General features: G+C 52.1%; 1 protein-coding gene across 1 annotated transcript in view; it reads left to right on the forward strand.

Moving 5' to 3' along the window:
* The window catches only part of LOC139404706 (lysine-specific demethylase RSBN1L-like), an 81,146-nt gene that overhangs the window by 8,323 nt on the left and 55,909 nt on the right, over nucleotides 1–16,914 (forward strand). The gene's annotated exons all lie outside the window — the stretch shown is intronic.

Genomic DNA, 16,914 nt, shown 5'->3' on the forward strand with positions numbered 1-16,914 from the left:
CTGTAACCAGGGCCCAGAGTGGCAGGGCTGGGCTAGAACCAGGGCCCAGAGTTGCAGGGCTGGGCTAGAACCAGGGCCCAAAGTGGCAGGGCTGGGCTGTAACCAGGGCCCAGAGTGGCAGGGCTAGGCTAGAACCAGGACCCAGAGTGGCAGGACTAGGCTGTAACCAGGGCCCAGAGTGGCAGGACAGGGCTAGGCTAGAACCAGGGCCCAGAGTGGCAGGGCTGGGCTGTAACCAGGGCCCAGAGTGGCAGGGCTAGGCTAGAACCAGGGCCCAGAGTGGCAGGGCTAGGCTAGAACCAGGGCCCAGAGTGGCAGGGCTGTAACCAGGGCCCAGAGTGGCAGGGCTAGGCTGTAACCAGGGCCCAGAGTGGCAGGACTAGGCTAGAACCAGGGCCCAGAGTGGCAGGACTAGGCTAGAACCAGGGCCCAGAGTGGCAGGACTAGGCTAGAACCAGGGCCCAGAGTGACAGGACTAGGCTAGAACCAGGGCCCAGAGTGGCTGGGCTAGGCTGTAACCAGGACCCAGAGTGGCAGGACTAGGCTAGAACCAGGGCCCAGAGTGGCAGGACAGGGCTGTAACCAGGGCCCAGAGTGGCAGGACAGGGCTAGAACCAGGGCCCAGAGTGGCAGGACAGGGCTGTAACCAGGGACCAGAGTGGCAGGACTAGGCTATAACCAGGGCCCAGAGTGGCAGGACTAGGCTATAACCAGGTCCCAGAGTGGCAGGGCTAGGCTGTAACCAGGGCCCAGAGTGGCAGGGCTAGGCTGTAACCAGGGCCCAGAGTGGCAGGGCTAGGCTGTAACCAGGGCCCAGAGTGGCAGGGCTAGGCTGTAACCAGGGCCCAGAGTGGCAGGACAGGGCTAGGCTAGAACCAGGGCCCAGAGTGGCAGGGCAGGGCTAGAACCAGGGCCCAGAGTGGCAGGGCTGTAACCAGGGCCCAGAGTGGCAGGACAGGGCTGTAACCAGGGCCCAGAGTGGCAGGACAGGGCTGTAACCAGGGCCCAGAGTGGCAGGACTAGGCTAGAACCAAGGCCCAGAGTGGCAGGACTAGGCTAGAACCAGGGCTCAGAGTGGCAGGACTAGGCTAGAACCAGGGCCCAGAGTGGCAGGACTAGGCTAGAACCAGGGCCCAGAGTGGCAGGACTAGGCTAGAACCAGGGCCCAGAGTGGCAGGACTAGGCTAGAACCAGGGCCCAGAGTGGCAGGACTAGGCTAGAACCAGGGCCCAGAGTGGCAGGACAGGGCTGTAACCAGGGCCCAGAGTGGCTGGGCTAGGCTGTAACCAGGACCCAGAGTGGCAGGACTAGGCTAGATCCAGGGCCCAGAGTGGCAGGACTAGGCTAGAACCAGGGCCCAGAGTGGCAGGACAGGGCTGTAACCAGGGTCCAAAATACTCAGCCTGTGACTAAAGCCTTTAACTGGAACAGCTGCTGAAGCGATGGTTCTGGCTCAGGCAGAGTTGGCTGATCCCTAATGGCACGCTATTCCCTTTATTGTGCTTCTGACCAGGGTAGTGCACTATATAGGGAATAGGGTGCTATTTGGGAGGGAGGGGCCCTGAGAGTAGGCTGTGTTCACTAGTTGGTTCAGTCACACAAACAGACTCCTGTTCTCCGATTCAGAGTTTAGCTGAGACAGATGGCTGTCTTATGATTCCCCCTCTATCTCTCTCTCCATCTCTCTCGGTCTCCCTCTCGCTCTCTCTCCATCTCTATCCCTCTCTCTCCATCTCTCTCGGTCTCCCTCTCGCTCCCTCTCCCTCTCGCTCCCTCTATCTCTCTCTCTCGGTCTCTCTCTCCATCTCTCTCTCTCTCTCGGTCTCTCTCTCTCTCTCTTCTCTTCCCCTCCCATGTGAATCAACGTATGTTTTGGACACATTTAGCCCACTGTGAGCCAGCCTAAGCTATTCATATCTGATGTTGTCCTATATATCTGTGACAAAGACTGGCCTAAGTGCTGCCAAATTATTCATAGTTGTGTAATAGCAATAATGATGTAATAATTGTGCTATATTATCAGTGGTAGCTGCATCTGTCTTTTAACTAGCAGCGTGCCCTCTCCTCAACCTGCTTTTAAATAGGCTGTAATGCCTGGTGTGGTGGGAATGAACTGCCAAGACCCTGCTGCCATTTTCCTGACCTTACACAATGCCCATGACATGATCCAGCGAGTCTGGCAGCGTGCCGGGCAGCGTGCCGGGCAGCCAGAGTTGTATTTATTTAGACTGTTAGAGTGGCTTCCCAAGTCTGTAAAACGATCGCTCAATGTCCAGACAGCTAGTCAGTCAGGCAGCCAGTCAGTGGTGTAGTCAGAGGGAAGCCTCCCAGCCACTCAGCCAGTGGTGGAGTCAGAGGGAAGCCTCCCAGCGGGTGGTGGAGTCGAGAGGGAAGCCTCCCAGCCACTCAGCCGGTGGTGGAGTCAGAGGGAAGCCTCCCAGCGGGTGGTGGAGTCGAGAGGGAAGCCTCCCAGCGGGTGGTGGAGTCGAGAGGGAAGCCTCCCAGCGGGTGGTGGAGTCGAGAGGGAAGCCTCCCAGCCACTCAGCCGGTGGTGGAGTCAGAGGGAAGCCTCCCAGCGGGTGGTGGAGTCGAGAGGGAAGCCTCCCAGCGGGTGGTGGAGTCGAGAGGGAAGCCTCCCAGCGGGTGGTGGAGTCGAGAGGGAAGCCTCCCAGCGGGTGGTGGAGTCGAGAGGGAAGCCTCCCAGCGGGTGGTGGAGTCGAGAGGGAAGCCTCCCAGCCACTCAGCCGGTGGTGGAGTCAGAGGGAAGCCTCCCAGCGGGTGGTGGAGTCGAGAGGGAAGCCTCCCAGCGGGTGGTGGAGTCAGAGGGAAGCCTCCCAGCGGGTGGTGGAGTCGAGAGGGAAGCCTCCCAGCGGGTGGTGGAGTCGAGAGGGAAGCCTCCCAGCGGGTGGTGGAGTCGAGAGGGAAGCCTCCCAGCCACTCAGCCGGTGGTGGAGTCAGAGGGAAGCCTCCCAGCGGGTGGTGGAGTCGAGAGGGAAGCCTCCCAGCCACTCAGCCGGTGGTGGAGTCAGAGGGAAGCCTCCCAGCGGGTGGTGGAGTCGAGAGGGAAGCCTCCCAGCGGGTGGTGGAGTCGAGAGGGAAGCCTCCCAGCGGGTGGTGGAGTCGAGAGGGAAGCCTCCCAGCGGGTGGTGGAGTCGAGAGGGAAGCCTCCCAGCGGGTGGTGGAGTCGAGAGGGAAGCCTCCCAGCGGGTGGTGGAGTCGAGAGGGAAGCCTCCCAGCGGGTGGTGGAGTCGAGAGGGAAGCCTCCCAGCGGGTGGTGGAGTCGAGAGGGAAGCCTCCCAGCGGGTGGTGGAGTCGAGAGGGAAGCCTCCCAGCGGGTGGTGGAGTCGAGAGGGAAGCCTCCCAGCCAGTCAGAGGGTGTTGTGTTAATGTGACGTGAGGCTGACAGAGCAGAGGTCTGTATCAGTTTACTCTGCTGCTATTTATACCTGTCTGTCCTTCAGCCATACCAGTGTACCAATATGTACACACACCCAACATTGTATGCGTGTATGCACATTCAAAAGTCAACAGATGAATTTGTGGTGTGTGTGTTAGCAGAGGGCACTGTGTATTTGTGGTGTGTGTGTTAGCAGAGGGCACTGTGTATTTGTGGTGTGTGTGTTAGCAGAGGGCACTGTGTATTTGTGGTGTGTGTGTTAGCAGAGGGCACTGTGTATTTGTGGTGTGTGTGTTAGCAGAGGGCACTGTGTATTTGTGGTGTGTGTGTTAGCAGAGGGCACTGTGTATTTGTGGTGTGTGTGTTAGCAGAGGGCACTGTGTATTTGTGGTGTGTGTGTTAGCAGAGGGCACTGTGTATTTGTGGTGTGTGTGTTAGCAGAGGGCACTGTGTATTTGTGGTGTGTGTGTTAGCAGAGGGCACTGTGTATTTGTGGTGTGTGTGTTAGCAGAGGGCACTGTGTATTTGTGGTGTGTGTGTTAGCAGAGGGCACTGTGTATTTGTGGTGTGTGTGTTAGCAGAGGGCACTGTGTATTTGTGGTGTGTGTGTTAGCAGAGGGCACTGTGTATTTGTGGTGTGTGTGTTAGCAGAGGGCACTGTGTATTTGTGGTGTGTGTGTTAGCAGAGGGTACTGTGTATTACTCTGGTTAACATGCTGAAAGAGGTAGCCAGTATATTGTTGGCTGTGCTCAATCATTTGCACCGTTGGACAGACCTGTGCACAGTCCTAACACTATGACTGGTGGTCTGCTTAGTACAGTGGCTCTGACCCCTCTTTCTGTGTGTGTCTGACTGCTCATAATGCTGTACCCCAGCCCCCTCTATCAATATGACCACTACACTGACTGTGTGTGTGTCTGACTGCTCTTAATGCTGTACCCCAGCCCCCTCTATCAATATGACCACCACACTGACTGTGTGTGTGTGTGTCTGACTGCTCTTAATGCTGTACCCCAGCCCCCTCTATCAATATGACCACTACACTGACTGTGTGTGTGTGTGTCTGACTGCTCTTAATGCTGTACCCCAGCCCCCTCTATCAATATGACCACTACACTGACTGTGTGTGTGTCTGACTGCTCTTAATGCTGTACCCCAGCCCCCTCTATCAATATGACCACTACACTGACTGTGTGTGTGTTTGTGTCTGACTGTTCTTAATGCTGTACTCCAGCCCCCTCTATCAATATGACCACTACACTGACTGTGTGTGTGTTTGTGTCTGACTGTTCTTAATGCTGTACCCCAGCCCCCTCTATCAATATGACCACTATACTGACTGTGTGTGTGTGTGTCTGACTGCTCTTAATGCTGTACCCCAGCCCCCTCTATCAATATGACCACTACACTGACTGTGTGTGTGTTTGTGTCTGACTGTTCTTAATGCTGTACTCCAGCCCCCTCTATCAATATGACCACTACACTGACTGTGTGTGTGTGTGTGTGTGTGTCTGACTGCTCTTAATGCTGTACTCCAGCCCCCTCTATCAATATGACCACTACACTGACTGTGTGTGTGTGTCTGACTGCTCTTAATGCTGTACCCCAGCCCCCTCTATCAATATGACCACTACACTGACTGTGTATCGGGCAGAGCCTCTCAGCACAACTCCAGTCTGCTGTAAAGGTCATGGCTCTACACCCCAGCTGAGGACTAACAGTGAGGAGCCTGACTATCCAGCAAGGCAACACAGACTCAGATTTCCCTATTTTGCCCCTTGTGTACACACACACACACACACACACACACACACACACACACATGTAGAAAATAGTTGGGCGAGTCGCTGAAGTGTTTTTTTCAGGCCACCTTCAGTATGTTCAAAAGTTTAAAAAAATATAAGGTATGTAGAAAATATAATGGATATATATATATATTTTGAAATAAGATCATATTTGTGAACTAACAATCACCAAAATAAAAGCTAGACAGTCAGGGAGAATCTCCAAAATGGTGATTTCAGGAGTGTGTTAGTCAAGGCATGGTGCCCTCCGTGGTGTTGTGATGTTTGAGTCACTCAGACAGCAGAATCCACGGCAGAATGTGTAGGATAGTGAGTATTAATTTTCATAGTGTGGTGACTACTACTACTACTACTACTACTGCACTGCAGTGTCACTGAGCCTGGTCTATGTGTGAGAGGCTGAGCTGGGAGTCTCAGGCCTGTGTCTGTCCCTCTGACTGGGGACAGGAAACGGAGCAGGCTGCCCTTCCTGTGTGGTGCTGATCAGTCCTAGCAGGAGGGAGACCTAGGAGTGAGCCTCTGCTAATACCACCTAGCAGTCTTCAGTACAGTCACTATATATTATGTAGTGTGTTTATATATGTTATGTAGTGTGTTTATAAATGTTATGTAGTGTGTTTATATATGTTATGTAGTGTGTTTTTATATGTAGTGTGGTTATATATGTTATGTAGTGTGTTTATATGTTATGTAGTGTGTTTATATATGTTATGTAGTGTGTTTATATATGTTATGTAGTGTCTTTTAAGATGGAAATGTGAGTATTCCAGGTCCACCCGGCGCTGTCTCCTCCAGGACTCACTCCGCCCGGCGCTGTCTCCTCCAGGACTCACTCCGCCCGGCGCTGTCTCCTCCAGGACTCACTCTGCCCGGTGCTGTCTCCTCCAGGACTCACTCTGCCCGGCGCTGTCTCCTCCAGGACTCACTCCGCCCGGCGCTGTCTCCTCCAGGACTCACTCCGCCCGGCGCTGTCTCCTCCAGGACTCACTCCGCCCGGCGCTGTCTCCTCCAGGACTCACTCCGCCCGGCGCTGTCTCCTCCAGGACTCACTCCACCCGGCACTGTCTCATCCGCCTGGTATAGAGTTCCTGGATGACAGGGAGCTCGGCCTCAGTGATGTACTGGGCTGTAGAGCACTGCCCTCTGTAGAGCACTGTCCTCTGTAGAGCCTTGCGTTTGGATTGTCAAGCTGTTGCCACACCAGGCGGTGATCCAGCCAGCCAAGATGCTCTCTGTGGTGCAGCTGTAGAACTTGTTGAGGACCTGTGCCAAATCTTTTCAGCCTCTGTTGTCGTGCCTCCTTCACGACTGGGTTGGTGTGTGAGGACCATGATAATTCCTTAGTGATGTGGACACAGAAGAAATTGAAGTTCTCGACCCACTCCACTCCCGTCGATGAGAATGGGGGCGTGCTCGTCTCGACCCACTCCACTCCCGTCGAGGAGAATGGGGGCGTGCTCGTCTCGACCCACTCCACTCCCTTCGATGAGAATGGGGGCGTGCTCGTCTCGACCCACTCCCGTCGATGAGAATGGGGGCGTGCTCGTCTCGACCCACTCCACTCCCGTCGATGAGAATGGGGGCGTGCTCGTCTCGACCCACTCCACTCCCGTCGATGAGAATGGGGGCGTGCTCGTCTCGACCCACTCCACTCCCGTCGATGAGAATGGGGGCGTCCTCCCTATAGGCTGTCTCATTGGTGTTCTGGCCTTCCACCGTCGTGTCGTCAGCAAACTTAATGGTGTTGGAGTTGTGGGTGAACAGGGAGTACAGGAGGGGTCTCAGTACGCACCACTGAGAGCCCGTGTGTTGAGGATCAGCGTTTTACTCAACTTAATGGTGTTGGAGTCGTGGGTGAACAGGGAGTACAGGAGGGGTCTCAGTACGCACCACTGAGAGCCCTGTGTGTTTAGGATCAGCGTATTACTCAACTTAATGGTGTTGGAGTCGTGGGTGAACAGGGAGTACAGGAGGGGTCTCAGTACGCACCACTGAGAGCCCCGTGTGTTGAGGATCACTGCTGTGTCATGGTTTTGGAGTCGTGGGTGAACAGGGAGTACAGGAGGGGTCTCAGTACGCACCACTGAGAGCCCCGTGTGTTGAGGATCACTGCTGTGTCATGGTGTTGGAGTCGTGGGTGAACAGGGAGTACAGGAGGGGTCTCAGTACGCACCACTGAGAGCCCCGTGTGTTGAGGATCAGCGTATTACTCAACAGGCGGTGCTCTGTGTCATGGCGGAGAAAGAGAAGTAGGATTAAAAGGAAAAAACAACAATTGGAAATCAATAGGAAAAACATGGCTGCTTTAGTGTAATGGTCACACTGAGCTTTGAGGATGTTTGTCATCAACTGTGTGTCTGTGTTTTAAGGGCCTATATTACCCAGAGACCACTAGACAGACTGTCAGTATGTCACCACTAGACAGGCAGACGGTGTCAGTCTGGTAATCATCCAGAGATGTTTGCGTTCAGCAGTCAAGCCCAGGCTGTGACAACACAGCTAATTGACTTCCTCTTCTTCACCCCCACTACTCATTTTACATTTTACTGTGGATTTTGGAACACACACACTGTCAGTTCCATTCATGTGGCTTTAGGGTGTTGATCAATTTCTGCCATTTTGGAACGATTTCAGTGGCATTGTTTGGTGCTCTGTCAAATGCTGCTTCAGCTGTGCAGGGGGGAACTGATGCTGTGCAGGGGGAAGCTGATGCTGTGCAGGGGGAAGCTGATGCTGTGCAGGGGGAAGCTGATGCTGTGCAGGGGGAAGCTGATGCTGTGCAGATGCTGTGCAGGGGGAAACTGATGCTGTGCAGGGGGAAACTGATGCTGTGCAGATGCTGTGCAGGGGGAAACTGATGCTGTGCAGGGGGAAACTGATGCTGTGCAGGGGGAAACTGATGCTGTGTAGATGCTGTGCAGGGGGAAACTGATGCTGTGTAGATGCTGTGCAGGGGGAAACTGATGCTGTGTAGATGCTGTGCAGGGGGAAACTGTGTTCTCAATGTCATGCACCTCTCCTCAGGAATTAATTATGTTTGAACAAAACTGTACTCCTTGAGCAAATATTTAGCACTTGCTTGCTTTGTGTGCATACAAAATGAATCTATCATATTCCTACACTTCCTGCAGGCTTTTCCAGTTGACTATCGGTCTCTCTCTCTGTGTTTATAACTGGTGTTTTGGGTGCAGGCAGATTGGCCTAGATAACTAGACGATGCACTGTGACACTGGAGGTTTGTTTGTATGCACAGCAAGCTCAGTCTCTGTAATACGTAGTCTGAGCGTCAGCTTGTCCTAGATTAGGTCATCAGCGGCCTGTTAGTGAGGAGCTAGCAGCCTCCAGACTGTAGAGATACTAAGCCGTGGTGTAGTACTGGGAGCTGCTGGGGGGAAACCCAGAGCATTCTAGCTACTGCTGAGCTCTCCCAGTCTACTATGAGTCACATTAAACCCTCTCTCTCTCCCATTCTGTTTCTGTTTGTCTCTGTCTTACACTATTTGTACTGTTTGTTTCATAACATGTAGTGGATTATACACTTTAGGGGCTGGTTGTATGTCCTCTCCAGCTGTGAGGCACATGCTCTCTGTGTGTGGACTGGCAGGGTGTTTCCTGTCATTGAAATCCTTGGGCGGGCCGTCTGAAGTCCCACAATCTGTTTTTGAGATGGAAAAACGCTTTTCAGTGTGAATTTAAAACTGAAACCCGTCACAAAGTATGAATAAATTATAATGGACCCTTAATGTTTTTATTATATAATCTTTGAGAACAAATATCGCCCAAATAAAAGCTAGACGGTCAGGGAGAATAGAAAATTCAAATAACTATGAATTTAGCAGTATTGATTTTCTGTTTGAGCAAAACAAACAAAGCATTTGCCATGGAGAAATATATAGAATTGCAGGAAATTGTCTTAAAGATGCTTTAAAAAACCATAACCAAATCTACATCATCAAGATAAGGCCCTTTCAAATTCAGCAGCTCCGCCCGTTGCCACGCCCACCACCTAAGCGCCGTTTTGGTAAACTCTGACTGTCTGTTTAGACACATCTGACCTCTGTCTCACACACGGATCATGGTTTGAATAACTGTCTGGCCTGCTGTCCTACTGGTAAAATGGTAGAGTGGAGAGAGGGGTGGGGGTGGAGGAGCTAGAGCTCTCTGGATTAACAGCATCACAGTATAATACACTGCCTCACTCACTCTGTTTTTCTCCTGCTCCCCCTCTCCTTCTCTACCCCGCATACTTGCTCGCTCTCTCTGTGTCTTTCTCTGTGTCGCTCTCGCTCACTCTCTCGGTGTCTCTCGCTCTCTCTCTGTGTCTCTCTCGCTCGCTCTCTCTCTGTGTCTCTCTCGTTCGCTCTCTCTGTCTCTCTCTGTCTCTCTCTGTCTCTCTGTCTCTCTCTGTGTGTCCTGTCATATGGTGGTGAACGTGCTCCAGAAGCGTGTGTGTTGGTGCTATAGTGAAGCAGCAGCTCCTCTGAACCAGGCCATGTCACTGTAGCAGGCTCCCCTGTTCTGACAGCCATGTGCTCCTAGCTACACCATCCTGCCATATATGCACACGCATCACGCGTGAGCAACACGCGTACCAGAATAACCACAGGCTCGGACTAGTCGCTACCATGTATACAAATCTACTGGTAACTGACAAAATAAAGGAAACACTTGAGTAAATGAGGGATGGAAAGTATATTGAAAGCATGTGCTTCCATACAGGCATGGAATAAACATGGTGCTTAGGGTCATGTTTAAAAGTGCTGTCCAGGCCCAGTCGTCTGTTATTTTGACTACCGTGGATAGAAGAAGAGTTCTCTGGGACTCTGAAAGAGGGGTGATTTGTTGGGGCTCGTTCGGCAGGACCTTCAGTGACGAACGCAGCTCAACTTGCTGACTTTTCACCATATTCCTCTGCCGTCTGTCACCAGATCTGATGTTTCACCATATTCCCCTGCCGTCTGTCCCCATATTCCCCTGCCGTCTGTCACCATATTCCCCTGCCGTCTGTCACCATATTCCCCTGCCGTCTGTCACCATATTCCCCTGCCGTCTGTCACCATATTCCCCTGCCGTCTGTCACCATATTCCCCTGCCGTCTGTCCCCATATTCCCCTGCCGCCTGTCACCATATTCCCCTGCCGTCTGTCACCAGATCTGACGTTTCACCATATTCCCCTGCCGTCTGTCACCATATTCCCCTGCCGTCTGTCACCATATTCCCCTGCCGTCTGTCACCATATTCCCCTGCCGCCTGTCACCATATTCCCCTGCCGTCTGTCACCAGATCTGACGTTTCACCATATTCCCCTGCCGTCTGTCACCATATTCCCCTGCCGTCTGTCACCATATTCCCCTGCCGTCTGTCACCATATTCCCCAGCCGTCTGTCACCAGATCTGACGTTTCACCATATTCCCCTGCCGTCTGTCACCAGATCTGACGTTTCACCATATTCCCCTGCCGTCTGTCCCCATATTCCCCTGCCGTCTGTCACCATATTCCCCTGCCGTCTGTCACCATATTCCCCTGCCGTCTGTCACCATATTCCCCTGCCGTCTGTCACCATATTCCCCTGCCGTCTGTCACCATATTCCCCTGCCGTCTGTCCCCATATTCCCCTGCCGTCTGTCCCCATATTCCCCTGCCGTCTGTCACCATATTCCCCTGCCGCCTGTCACCATATTCCCCTGCCGTCTGTCACCAGATCTGACGTTTCACCATATTCCCCTGCCGTCTGTCACCATATTCCCCTGCCGTCTGTCACCATATTCCCCTGCCGTCTGTCACCATATTCCCCTGCCGTCTGTCACCATATTCCCCTGCCGTCTGTCACCATATTCCCCTGCCGTCTGTCACCATATTCCCCTGCCGTCTGTCACCAGATCTGACGTTTCACCATATTCCCCTGCCGTCTGTCACCATATTCCCCTGCCGTCTGTCACCATATTCCCCTGCCGTCTGTCACCATATTCCCCTGTCGTCTGTCACCAGATCTGACGTTTCACCATATTCCCCTGCCGTCTGTCACCAGATCTGACGTTTCACCATATTCCCCTGCCGTCTGTCCCCATATTCCCCTGCCGTCTGTCACCATATTCCCCTGCCGTCTGTCACCATATTCCCCTGCCGTCTGTCACCATATTCCCCTGCCGTCTGTCACCATATTCCCCTGCCGTCTGTCACCATATTCCCCTGCCGCCTGTCACCATATTCCCCTGCCGTCTGTCACCAGATCTGACGTTTCACCATATTCCCCTGCCGTCTGTCACCATATTCCCCTGTCGTCTGTCACCATATTCCCCTGCCGTCTGTCACCAGATCTGACGTTTCACCATATTCCCCTGCCGTCTGTCACCAGATCTGACGTTTCACCATATTCCCCTGCCGTCTGTCCCCATATTCCCCTGCCGTCTGTCCCCATATTCCCCTGCCGTCTGTCACCATATTCCCCTGCCGTCTGTCACCATATTCCCCTGCCGTCTGTCACCATATTCCCCTGCCGTCTGTCACCATATTCCCCTGCCGTCTGTCACCATATTCCCCTGCCGTCTGTCACCATATTCCCCTGCCGTCTGTCACCAGATCTGACGTTTCACCATATTCCCCTGCCGTCTGTCCCCATATTCCCCTGCCGTCTGTCCCCATATTCCCCTGCCGTCTGTCCCCATATTCCCCTGCCGCCTGTCACCATATTCCCCTGCCGTCTGTCACCAGATCTGACGTTTCACCATATTCCCCTGCCGTCTGTCACCATATTCCCCTGCCGTCTGTCACCATATTCCCCTGCCGTCTGTCACCATATTCCCCTGCCGTCTGTCACCATATTCCCCTGCCGTCTGTCACCATATTCCCCTGCCGTCTGTCACCAGATCTGACGTTTCACCATATTCCCCTGCCGTCTGTCACCATATTCCCTTGCCGTCTGTCCCCATATTCCCCTGCCGTCTGTCACCATATTCCCCTGCCGTCTGTCACCATATTCCCCTGCCGTCTGTCACCATATTCCCCTGCCGTCTGTCACCATATTCCCCTGCCGTCTGTCCCCATATTCCCCTGCCGTCTGTCCCCATATTCCAGCCCCTTGTTCCAGCCCCTTGTAGAATCTATGCCAAGGCACATGGAAGCTGTTCTGGCGGCTCGTGGTGGCCCAGTGCCCTTTGACATACAATGTTGGTGTTTCCTTTATTTTGGCAGTTACCTGTATACCTACATATCATGCTGTTGTTGTACTATTATTATACCACAGAGGAGTGGGAGACAGTGGGCTTTGAAATGTGTCTGTGAATGTTTGGGCGTGGCAGGGTGTCTGTGACGGATCAGACAACCAACCGCAGGCCTTTAGCTGTGCTGTCTACTTTAAAGGGCAGTCGAGCTGGATCTTATGGCTGGGTGGTTTTGTTGATGTGTGTATTGGAGAAGTCAGTCCACACACAACCAGCATAACATACAAATATATATGACTCAATATTGAGGTTCTGAATAGGGCTGAATTGCCAGTGACCTCACTATACTATATCAACACGATACTGAGGCATCGATATACTCAAATCATGTTATTGGTCACATACACATGGTTAGCAGATGTTAATGGTCACATACACATGGTTAGCAGATGTTAATGCGAGTGTAGTGAAATGATTGTGCTTCTGGTTCCGACTGTGCACTATTATCTAACAGTTCTCCAGCTACCTAATACACACATGTAAAAGGGTGAATGACAATATGTATATATAAATATATGATTGAGCGATGGCTGAGCGGCACAGGCAAGGTGCAATGGATGGTATAAAATACAGTGTATATACATATGATATGAGTATTGTAAGATGTGTAAACATTAAGGTGGCATTATTTAAAGTGTATGCATTGGGACTTTCACAATTCTATATATGTATTTTTAAAAAAACTAACATTTTATTTCACCTTTTTAATTTAACCAGGAAAGCTAGTTGAGAACAAGTTCTCATTTACAACTGCGACCTGGCCAAGATATATTGTGATTTAATGTTAAACATATTGCTCACAATATGTCTGCTGTGGAGAGACGAGAAAATGAGTCATCAGTCATGGAAATGGTGCTGAAAACATGTTGACTCACTATTTAAAAAGGAGAATGAGCTCTACGATGAAAAATACCGGTTTTTCTTATTTTTTTACAAATCGATACTTGGAGTCAAAGCATCTATATAATGTTGTCTATATCGCAATATGTAACTATCAATAAAAACCTTTATTTAAAAATAAAAAAAATTAAATATATTTTTTACCATCACAAGTTCTGCTGTGTGGACTTTGACAGCCGGTAACATTTTCACTCTAATCCTCAGTGTTTTAATATTTTGTTCCATGTTTTTTGTTCTTACAAATATACAAATAGTCTGGGTAGCCATTTGATTAGATGTTCAGGAGTCTTCAGGCTTGGGGGTAGAAGCTGGTTAGTCTTGTACAGAGACTAAAGAGAGCAGAGCATGGAGATCACGTATCAGGCTGTTATTTTGGCTGCTCTTAAAGAGCTGCTTCCCACCGGTAGCAGCAGGCAGGTAACAACGGGTCATTTGGCAGGTGATCTGAAAATTTTTGGCATCTCATCAGAACCAGAGAACTGTCTAACGGCCCCGCCTACAGTGGCTCTGCCTCTGTGCCATTTGGGACACAGGACAATTCAATCTGGCCATGGTCAAAAGTAGTGCACTAAACAGGGACTATGGTGCCATTTGGGATGTATACTGCTACTGCTCTTCCCTGTTCCACCCCCTGGACTGCCGCGGCTGCTTCCCAGTTCCACCCCCTGGACTGCTGCGGCTGCTTCCCTGTTCCACCCCCTGGACTGCCGCGGCTGCTTCCCTGTTCCACCCCCTGGACTGCCGCGGCTGCTTCCCTGTTCCACCCCCTGGACTGCCGCGGCTGCTTCCCAGTTCCACCCCCTGGACTGCTGCGGCTGCTTCCCTGTTCCACCCCCTGGACTGCTGCGGCTGCTTCCCTGTTCCACCCCCTGGACTGCCGCGGCTGCTTCCCTGTTCCACCCCCTGGACTGCTGCGGCTGCTTCCCAGTTCCACCCCCTGGACTGCTGCGGCTGCTTCCCAGTTCCACCCCCTCTGAACTGCTGCGGCTGCTTCCCAGTTCCACCCCCTGGACTGCCGCGGCTGCTTCCCTGTTCCACCCCCTGGACTGCTGCGGCTGCTTCCCAGTTCCACCCCCTGGACTGCCGCGGCTGCTTCCCTGTTCCACCCCCTGGACTGCTGCGGCTGCTCCCCAGTTCCACCCCCTGGACTGCTGCGGCTGCTCCCCAGTTCCACCCCCTGGACTGAATCCAGTTTATTACAGTTTTCTAACAGCGGTGTCCAAGCTCTCTGGTTACTGTAATTCAATCGTAATAATTACTACGTTGTCCTCTGTGTCTAATTATAAGCCCAGTTGTTTTGCTCCTTTTGGGTGGTAATATAAGCATGCCACGTGTCAGTAGTCAGAGGAGTTGGCTGAAGCAGTGAGGCCTATAGTTGGGACCATGGTAATAATACAAGGCTAATGAAGGTCTTCATGTATTGATGGAAGTAGTTGTTCCTCAACCAGAGCTGCCTCTCTTCCTCCTCTCTTCCTCCTCTCCTCTGCTCATTGATTCTCTAGATTCTAGACATGCTCTGGGTAGTAGTGCATCTCTCTCTCTCTAGATTCCAGACATGCTCTGGGTAGTAGTGCATCTCTCTCTCTCTCTCTAGATTCCAGACATGCTCTGGGTAGTAGTGCATCTCTCTCTAGCTTCCAGACATGCTCTGGGTAGTAGTGCATCTCTCTCTAGATTCCAGGCATGCTCTGGGTAGTAGTGCATCTCTCTCTAGCTTCCAGACATGCTCTGGGTAGTAGTGCATCTCTCTCTAGATTCCAGACATGCTCTGGGTAGTAGAGCATCTCTCTCTCTAGATTCCAGGCATGCTCTGGGTAGTAGTGCATCTCTCTCTCTCTCTCTAGATTCCAGGCATGCTCTGGGTAGTAGTGCATCTCTCTCTCTCTCTCTCTAGATTCCAGACATGCTCTGGGTAGTAGTGCATCTCTCTCTCTCTAGATTCCAGACATGCTCTGGGTAGTAGTGCATCTCTCTCTCTCTCTCTAGATTCCAGACATGCTCTGGGTAGTAGTGCATCTCTCTCTAGCTTCCAGACATGCTCTGGGTAGTAGTGCATCTCTCTCTAGATTCCAGACATGTTCTGGGTAGTAGAGCATCTCTCTCTCTCTAGATTCCAGACATGCTCTAGGTAGTAGAGCATCTCTCTCTCTAGATTCCAGGCATGCTCTGGGTAGTAGTGCATCTCTCTTTCTCTAGATTCCAGGCATGCTCTGGGTAGTAGTGCATCTCTCTCTCTCTAGATTCCAGGCATGCTCTGGGTAGTAGTGCATCTCTCTCTCTCTAGATTCCAGACATGCTCTGGGTAGTAGTGTATCTCTCTCTCTCTCTAGATTCCAGACATGCTCTGGGTAGTAGTGTGTATCTCTCTCTCTCTCTCTAGATTCCAGACATGCTCTGGGTAGTAGTGCATCTCTCTTTCTCTAGATTCCAGGCATGCTCTGGGTAGTAGTGCATCTCTCTCTCTCTAGATTCCAGACATGCTCTGGGTAGTAGTGTGTATCTCTCTCTCTCTCTAGATTCCAGACATGCTCTGGGTAGTAGTGCATCTCTCTCTAGATTCCAGACATGCTCTGGGTAGTAGTGCATCTCTCTCTAGATTCTAGACATGCTCTGGGTAGTAGTGCATCTCTCTCTCTAAGTTCCAGACATGCTCTGGGTAGTAGAGCATCTCTCTCTCTAGATTCCAGACATGCTCTGGGTAGTAGTGCATCTCTCTCTCTAGATTCCAGACATGCTCTGGGTAGTAGTGCATCTCTCTCAAGATTCCAGACATGCTCTGGGTAGTAGAGCATCTCTCTCTCTAGATTCCAGACATGCTCTGGGTAGTAGAGCATCTCTCTCTCTAGATTCCAGACATGCTCTGGGTAGTAGTGCATCTCTCTCTCTCTCTAGATTCCAGACATGCTCTGGGTAGTAGTGCATCTCTCTCTCTCTAGATTCCAGACATGCTCTGGGTAGTAGTGCATCTCTCTCTCTCTAGATTCCAGACATGCTCTGGGTAGTAGTGTATCTCTCTCTCTCTAGATTCCAGACATGCTCTGGGTAGTAGTGCATCTCTCTCTCTCTAGATTCCAGACATGCTCTGGGTAGTAGTGCATCTCTCTCTCTCTAGATTCCAGACATGCTCTGGGTAGTAGTGTATCTCTCTCTCTCTAGATTCCAGACATGCTCTGGGTAGTAGTGTGTCTCTCTCTCTCTCTAGATTCCAGACATGCTCTGGGTAGTAGTGAATCTGCATGCAGGTGTTCTTCACAGCTCTTTTATTAACACTATTTTTCCCCGTCTCTCCTCCCCTCTCTCTCCCCTCCCTGCTCCCCCCTCTCTCCTCCCCTCTTTCTCTCTCTGCCCCCCCCCCTCTCCCCTCCCTGCTCCCCCCTCTCTCCTCCCCTCTCTCTCTCTCTGCCCCCCCCTCTATCTCCCCTCCCTGCTCCCCCCTCTCTCCTCCCCTCTCCCCTCCCTGCTCCCCCCTCTCTCTCTCCCCTCCTCTCTATCTGCTCCCCCCTCTCTCCTCCCCTCCTCTCTCTGCCCCCCCCCTCTCTCCTCCCCTCCTCTCTCTCTGCCCCCCCCCCCTCTCTCTCTCCCCTCCTCT

This window comes from Oncorhynchus clarkii, unplaced genomic scaffold (assembly GCF_045791955.1).
Source record: "Oncorhynchus clarkii lewisi isolate Uvic-CL-2024 unplaced genomic scaffold, UVic_Ocla_1.0 unplaced_contig_12320_pilon_pilon, whole genome shotgun sequence".
Taxonomy (NCBI): Eukaryota; Metazoa; Chordata; class Actinopteri; order Salmoniformes; family Salmonidae; genus Oncorhynchus; species Oncorhynchus clarkii.